The sequence below is a fragment of the Megascapheus bottae genome, chromosome 1 (assembly GCF_031878675.1).
Source record: "Megascapheus bottae isolate mThoBot1 chromosome 1, mThoBot2.hap1, whole genome shotgun sequence".
NCBI classification, from domain to species: Eukaryota; Metazoa; Chordata; class Mammalia; order Rodentia; family Geomyidae; genus Megascapheus; species Megascapheus bottae.
Genome location: NC_143509.1, coordinates 29,861,472 through 29,869,642, shown reverse-complemented (window position 1 = coordinate 29,869,642; position 8,171 = coordinate 29,861,472). Strand labels below are relative to the sequence as shown.

The window sequence follows — 8,171 nt, the reverse complement described above, 5'->3', positions numbered from 1 at the left end:
GATTCCACCTCACTCCAGTTAGAATGGCCAGGATCAGGAAAACGAATGACAACAGATGCTGGAGGGGATGTGGCCAGGAGGGATCACTACTACACTGTTGGTGGGAGTGCAAACTCGTTCAACCACTATGGAAAGCAGTGTGGCAGTGCCTCAAAAGGCTAAACATAGAACTCCCCTATGACCCAGCAATTCCACTACTTGGCATTTACCCAACCATCCAGAAACAAGGGCATACTAAATCCACTAGCACAACAATGTTCATTGCAGCACTATTCACCATAGCAAAGATATGGAACCAACCTAGATGTCCCTCAGTTGATGAGTGGATCAACAAGTTGTGGTATTTGCACACAATGGAATTCTATGCTGCTGTCAGAAAGAATGACATCGCCCCATTTGTTAGGAAATGGAAAGACTTAGAAAAAATCATATTAAGTGAAGTAAGCCAGACTCAAAGGAACTTAGGCTCAATGGTTTCCCTCATTCGTCATAATCAGTAGAAACCTGGGCTCTACTAGCAGAGATCTGCAATAGAGCAAAATCTTGATACATAAGGCCATATAATGTGAAGGTAATTGAAAGGACCTCCAGGGTATTGAAACAAAAGCCATATAATGAATGATTGTTGTCCTTAATGTACTATGTTGTCTCTCATCTCCTTTGCTGTCCCTTGGTTATCTCATATTGGTATAGTATCTCACTTTGTTATCTGATATATTGAATTTATTTGTATTTGGATATTTGAAATTTGATAGGGAAGGGGGGGAAACCAAGATGGGTGGGAAGTGTGGGGGGGGAGGGAAATGGGTACCAAGACATGTGAAAGGGTATCAATGTACGTGAATTAATGCACCTTCTATCTGGCAAATATCATGTAACCCTTTTACTAATTACAATAAAAAAATATGGAAAGAAAAGAAACTGTTCTCTTTACTCACCAGCCAACCTGGGATGATTGCCAACAGCTCTTGGGAGTTCTGTTCACAACCGAGGAGCAGAACAGAATCCTGGAGAACTCCCGCAGGCTGGTTCCAAGCCCTACTGGTGACCCCACCACGGACCCCAGTCTGATAGCAGCCGCTTTCCCATCTGAACGCCCCAACTGGGACTACCACGAGGCGGAAGGTAAGGAGCTATCCAAGTCTATCGCCAGGCTCTGTTTGCAGGTCTCAAGGCTGCAGCTCGCAAGCCTACTAACATGGCCAAAGTTTATGATATAAGAGAGGGGGCTACTGAAAGTCCGGCAGCTTATTTAGAGAGACTCATGGCAGCCTTCAAGCAGTACCCCCCTTATGATCCTGAGCTAGAAGAGAGCAGACAGGCAGTTATTCTAGCCTTTATCAACCAGGCAGCACCACACATCAAGAAGAAATTGCAGTCCTTGGAAAGACTTGGTGAGAAAGGATTAAGAGAGTTAGTAGCTGTGGCAGAGACAGTGTACAAAAGAGAGACTGAAGAGCAAAAGGAAGAAAGGAGAGAAAGAGAAAGACAAGAGAGAGAGGATCGGAGAGACAAGAGACAGGAAAAACAGATAAAGAGAATTCTGGATGGACAGCAGAGGCAAATGGAATGGGTGCTCCTAGCCACGATGGGCAGACCTGAAAGTTAAAAATAGAAAACTGAAGTTAGGAAAGAAGCAGTGTGCCTACTGTAAAGAAGAAGGGCACTGGGCCAAGGAATGCCCTAGGAACAATAGAGAAAGGACTTCCAAGGGGGAAAACGGACCCCAATTCTGACTGCTCAGGAAGAGGACAGCGACTAGAGGGGACGGGGCTCGGCCCCCCTCCCCGAGCCTAGGGTAACTAAGAGTGGAGGGGAAACCAGTCCAGTTCATGGTGGACACTGGGGCTGAAAAGTCTGTACTTCTGACACCGGACAGCCCATTATCAGAAAAACGCACCTGGGTGCAGGGCACTACTGGGTCTAAACCATATGCGTGGACCACCAAAAGAACTGTTGACTTGGGAGAAGGCCGGGTGACCCACTACTTTCTAGTCATCCCAGAATGCCCCTACCTTTTATTAGGCAGGGATCTTCTCTTTAAAATGAGAGCACAAGTGCATTTTACTGAAGGAGCTCATCTAAAAAATGCCCAAGGAAAAGCTCTACAAGTACTGTTGACAACCTCCTTAGATAATGAATATAGACTGCACCAAAAATCCAGGGTGTCGCAAACAGATATAAGTACCTGGTTGGAACGTTTTCCCTCAGCATGGGCAGAAACTGGAGGGATGGGGCTGGCCAAACACCGCCCCCCAGTCTTTGTAGAAATCAAACCAGGTGCTGACCCTGTCAGAGTACACCAATACCCTATGCCACTGGAAGCAAAAAGAGGCATAACCCCTCATATCAGACGGTTGTTAAATCTAGGGGTTCTAGAGCCTGTTCAGTCAGCTTGGAATACTCCTCTTCTGCCTGTCAAGAAACCCCATTCCCAAGATTACAGGCCTGTCCAGGACCTGAGGGAAGTAAATAAAAGAGTGATAGATATTTGCCCTACTGTGCCAAACCCATATACTCTGCTTAGCATGCTGCCACCAGAACGCCAGTGGTATACAGTGCTTGATTTAAAGGATGCTTTCTTCAGTCTTCCTCTCGCCCCCAAGAGTCAGCCTTATTTCGCTTTTGAATGGCATGATCCTGAAGTGGGGGTCAGTGGGCAGTTGACCTGGACCAGGCTGCCTCAAGGATTTAAAAATTCGCCCACTATCTTTGACGAAGCCCTCCATGAAGTCCTGAGTGAGTATCGTGCCCTAAACCCCAATGTAAGTCTGCTTCAATAGGTAGATGATTTACTATTAGCAGCAGAAATGAGAGTGAATGCATGACAGGAACTGAAAAATTGCTGGTAACTTTGGGGCAATTAGGGTACCGCTCATCACGTGCATCAGCAAAGAAAGCCCAGATATGCCAGGAAGAGGTGGAATACCTTGGATATGTACTAAGGAAAGGACAGAAATGGATGTCTGAAGCAAGAAAAGAGACTGGGTTAAAAATCCCTATGCCGACAACAGCCAGACAAGTCAGGGAGTTCTTGGGAACAGCAGGCTTCTGCCGGCTGTGGATACCAGGGTTCGCTGAAATGGCCAAACCCCTCTATGAAGCTTCCAAAAACTCCCCTGTATTCAATTGGACTGAACAGATGCAGAAAGCTTTCGAGGCAATCAAAAGGAGCCTCTTAGAAGCCCCCGCCCTGGGCTTACCTGATGTAAACCAACCTTTCACGCTGTTCATGGCAGAAAATAAAGGGATAGCAAAAGGGGTGTTCACTCAGCCAATTGGGCCTTGGAAACGGCTGGTAGCCTATCTATCAAAGAAATTGGATCCTGTCGCTGCTGGGTGGCCCCCATGCTTACGAATAATAGCTGCAGTAGCCCTCTTAGTGAAGGATGCTGATAAACTAACTTTGGGACAAAATCTAACTGTGGCCACTCCGCATGCTCTGGAGGGAGTGCTAAAACAGCCACCTGACTGGTGGATGAGCAATGCCCGCATAGTCCATTACCAGACCCTGCTACTTAACCCTGCAAGAATCAGCTTTTGCATACCCACAGCCTTGAACCCAGCAACCCTGCTACCAGATCCAGACCTGGAAGCACCTCTACATGACTGTGAGCAGATTCTGGCCCAAGCACACAGCCTCAGGCCAGACCTGCTGGATTCGCCATTGCAACACGCTGACCACACTTGGTTTACAGACGGTAGTAGCTTCATTCGAGACAGAAAGAGGTATGCAGGTGCGGCCATCACTATGGACACTGAATAGTGTGGGCGGAGGCGCTTCCTCAGGGGACATCTGCACAAAGAGCAGAACTAGTGGCACTAACAAAGGCTTTGCAGATGGGAAAAGGAAAAAGATTAAATATCTACACGGACAGCCGATATGCTTTTGCCACCGTGCATGTTCATGGAGCTATATACCAGGAAAGGGGGCTGCTGACAGCAGAAGGGAGAGCCATCAAAAACAAATATGAAATTGTGAGCTTCATTCAGGCCTTATGGGGACCCACAAAGATTGGTATTATGCACTGCCTTGGGCACCAAAAAGAAATTGATGCGGTAACCAGGGGGAACAATCTGACTGACCGGGCAGCCAAGGAAGCAGCCCTTCAACCTAGTAGAAAGGTATTGACCTTAATAGACCCAGGGCCACGGACATTACCTCCAGTGCCTCAATACTCCCAAGAAAACTTAGAATGGATAGCAAAACTTCCCATGGCTTATAAACCCCGGACAGAGAAGGAGACAAAGACTGGTGGAAAATTTGTGAGGGAAAACTTGTACTACCACAAGAACTGGGTAAAGGAATTCTCAAGAAGATCCACCGAGTTTCTCACATGGGAACCCGAAGAATGCAGGACTTGCTTCGACATTCTCAAGTAAAAATTAGGCAAGGGAATCAGCTCATTGAGGACATTGTTAAAAATTGTAAGGCTTGTCAACTAACTAATGCTCCCAATCAACCGTTATCGAAAGGGGGCCGTCTTCGAGGGGATAGGCCAGGTACGTATTGGGAAGTGGATTTTACAGAAATCAACCCAGGAAAATTTGGACACAAATATTTTTTAGTTTTTGTAGATACCTTCTCAGGATGGGTCGAAGCCTACCCCACAAAGCATGAGACGGCAACTGTGGTAGCCAAGAAAATCCTGGAAGAACTCCTACCCAGGTATGGCTTTCCGTCCACCATTGGGTCAGACAATGGATCAGCCTTTGTCTCAAAAGTAAGTCAGGGAATAGCAGCCGCATTGGGGGCAGATTGGAAACTACATTGTGCTTATAGACCCCAGAGCTCAGGACAGGTGGAAAGGATGAATCGGACCCTAAAAGAGACCTTAACCAAATTGGCCTTAGAGACTGGCGCAGAATGGGTGTCGCTTCTTCCTTTTGCTCTATTTATAGTAAGGAATTCTCCCTATCAGCTAGGCCTTACTCCTTTTGAAATAATGTATGGACATCCTCCATCTATGGTCCCAAGCCTTCAGACGGATTTGGTGACTAATTTAGATGATGCTGAATTTCTGAGTAAGCTTGATTACCTACAGCTTGTGCAGAAGAGTGTATGGCCCCAGATTAAGGCCCTTTATGATTCTGCTTCTGTCCCTACCCCCAACTTGTTCAAACCAGGCGACTGGGTGTTCATCTGGAGACACAACTCCAAAACTCTGGAACCAAGCTGGAAAGGACCACATGTGGTGATACTGACGACACCCACCCCTCTCAAAGTAGATGGAGTCACCGCCTGGATCCATCACTCGCACACCAGACCGGCAGATCCCTTTGCCCTGAACGAAGATTATCGGGAAAACAGCTGGAAGGCCAGCAGGCACCCCTCCAATCCCCTAAAGCTTAAGATATGCTTCCACCCACAGGCCTCCTAACTCTTTTCTTTTGTCTAGTCAACAGCAACCCACATCGCCCTTGGAACCAGACCTGGCTAGTCATCAATGCGGAGACAGGAGTCATTGCAAATTCCAGCACTTCACTCCACTATCCCAAAGACGCCTAGTTTCCAGACTTGCATGTAGACCTATGTGACTTAGTAGGAGAGGCCTGGGGTCCTTCAGGCCATGAACCATACCCCTCCAGCTACAGATGCAATTCTCTGAAAGCAAGGGCCAGCATGCGAGGCCACCGCTTTTATATCTGCCCATTCCCGATCTAAGGGTCAGATTCGAAAGTGTGGGGGGCCAAGAGAGGCATACTGTGCTAGCTGGGGATGTGAGCCCACCGGGCACATATGGTGGAGCCCTCCTGTCAAGGGAGATTTGATTAGGGTCGAAGCAGGGGATAGAAAGATGCAGGGCATAGGACATTGTACCCAAGAAGGAAAGAAAGTAGCCTGTGGACCCTGTTATGACAAAGAAAAGTTCCCCAATCATCCCTGGGCTACTCCAGGTGGAAGATGTAATCCTTTGCTAATCCTCTTCACCCAACAAGGGAAGCAAGCAGATTGGTCAGCCGGTAACACTTGAGGGCTCAGATTGTACCGGTCAGGGCAGGACCCTGTCCTAACCTTTACCATCAAATGTATAGTCAGCCCGATAACAGTACCTGTAGGGCCTAACCGAGTCCTAAATCCTCCAAGCCCCACCCGCAAATCCCACTCTCCCCTTCCTTGGGGAATTACAGCAGTCCCCAAGAAAACCTCTCCTGACTTCACAGCTCCAACCGTACAAAGGAAACCCCCAAAACCGAGTGATAGAACTGAGCCTTTTTACGATTTAATTCAAAAATCCTTTCTCTTCCTAAATTCCTCTAAACCAGCCCTCACTAAGTCCTGTTGGCTCTGCTACGATACCCAGCCCCCTTTCTATGAGGGGGTGGCAGTAAAGGGGCAATATCAAATCTCCCCAAGTTCTTCATCCTGACGACGGCAACCAAGAGCTAGCCTCACCCTTCAGCAGGTGCATGGCCAAGGATTATGCTTAGGACAGGTTCCTGAGAATAAGAATTTTCTCTGCAATGAAACTCAAATATTATCAAATATAGCCGGATATTTGATACCCCTCAATGACACTTGGTGGGCATGCTCCACTGGACTAACTCCCTGTGTCCCTACGGCAGTACTCAACCGAACAGGGCTCTGTGTACTTGTCCGTCTGATCCACGCTTAATTTATCATCACGAGGGGGAGTTGCTTGACCCCCAGATAGACATACTAAACAGAAGAAAGAAGAGAGAGCCTATAACTGCTTTAACTCTCAGTGTTATATTAGGAGCTAGTTTAGCTGGTCTAGGAATGGGAACGGCCTCTTATGTTTCCCAACAACAAACCTACACATCCCTTCGAGTCTCCATAGATGCAGACATAGAAAAGATTGAATCCTCTATTTCCCACCTCCAGGAGTCCCTTAGTTCTCTGGCCGAAGTCGTTATGCAAAACAGGAGAGGGTTGGATTTGTTATTTCTGCAGCAGAAGGGCCTCTGTGCTGCCCTTGGTGAGGAGTGCTGTTTTTATGTAGATCACTCAGGGGTAGTTAAACAAACAATGGCTAAGGTTAGGGAAGGTTTGCAGAAGCGGGAAACAGGAACTACAAGTACAACAAAGTTGGTTTGAGGCCTTGTATAGTAAATCTCCCTGGTTCACCACTCTTATGTCTAGTCTAATAGGACCCCTAATGATATTATTACTTTTACTAACTTTTGGACCTTGTATTCTTAATAAGCTTGTGCAATTTATGAAAGAGAGACTAGGAACCATTCAGTTAATGGTCCAGAGAAGCTACTTCCCTGTAAGTGAAATAACACAGGAAAATGATTTCATAGAATAGGAGCCAAGGTTGGCTCTATGGAACAAAAGCAGGGGGAATGTAGAGATGAAAAATAACTGCCCCCAGACCCAAAATTATTCCCTTTCAGTAAAAAGAATAAACGAATAAAAAGAAAACCCTCCGATTCGAAAATTCTCCAAGGACCCAAAGGCTGAATAAACAGGAACTTCTGGACCCTAGTCGGCCATTGTTCGCACAGGTGTCCATAAGCTCCAGGAACTAACCTATTTTGTGTCAAAATTAGACTGCACGTACAGCATCGTATAGCATTTGTTTCCCAAACCATAAAACTACTTTTTGACAGTTGAATGGTCCAGCCGGCGTGAGAACTTCCCCTCAGTTTCCACCGGCCTGGGAAGCTCCCTAATCCCTATCTTATCTCACTCGACCACCTGATGGGTGTAAACCTGTGATTTTTGCCTTTAAAAAGACTGTGAACCCTGACTGTCAACTCTCTCCTCCCCCCCCCACCTCATTGCCTCACTGCTTTGGGGTGCGCGTGGACAGAGTTCCTTGCCTGACTCGTAACCCACAATAAACTTTGCTTTTGCATTTCGGACGCCTCTATCTCAGTGGTTTTCTTTGGGGACCCCGTCTCAGGGCACAACATGGTTGAGAAATAATTCACTTCATTTTTGTATGATCGCATATTTTCTGTGTTTTCCCTGTTAATTTCTGGCCTTACTACCATGTGATTTTCTCAATATGCTTTCAATACTTTAAAGGTTTGGGTCAATTGTGTTTCTTGGAATCAACCTCTCCTTTGGACTTCAGATTTTACTCATTCACTCATTTTAATGTTTCTTGGTGGAGATTCCTGTGTTTCCTTCTCAATCATTATTAACAGATACTTCTCACTACTGCCATTCTGTAACTTATTCTTCAGGTTTAGTTGAA

The 8,171-nt window shown here is 46.5% G+C and overlaps 1 pseudogene; it reads left to right on the top strand.

Moving 5' to 3' along the window:
• Nucleotides 1–905: 905 nt before the first annotated feature.
• Nucleotides 906–5,381, top strand: LOC150068765 (uncharacterized; annotated as a pseudogene).
• Nucleotides 5,382–8,171: the final 2,790 nt, after the last annotated feature.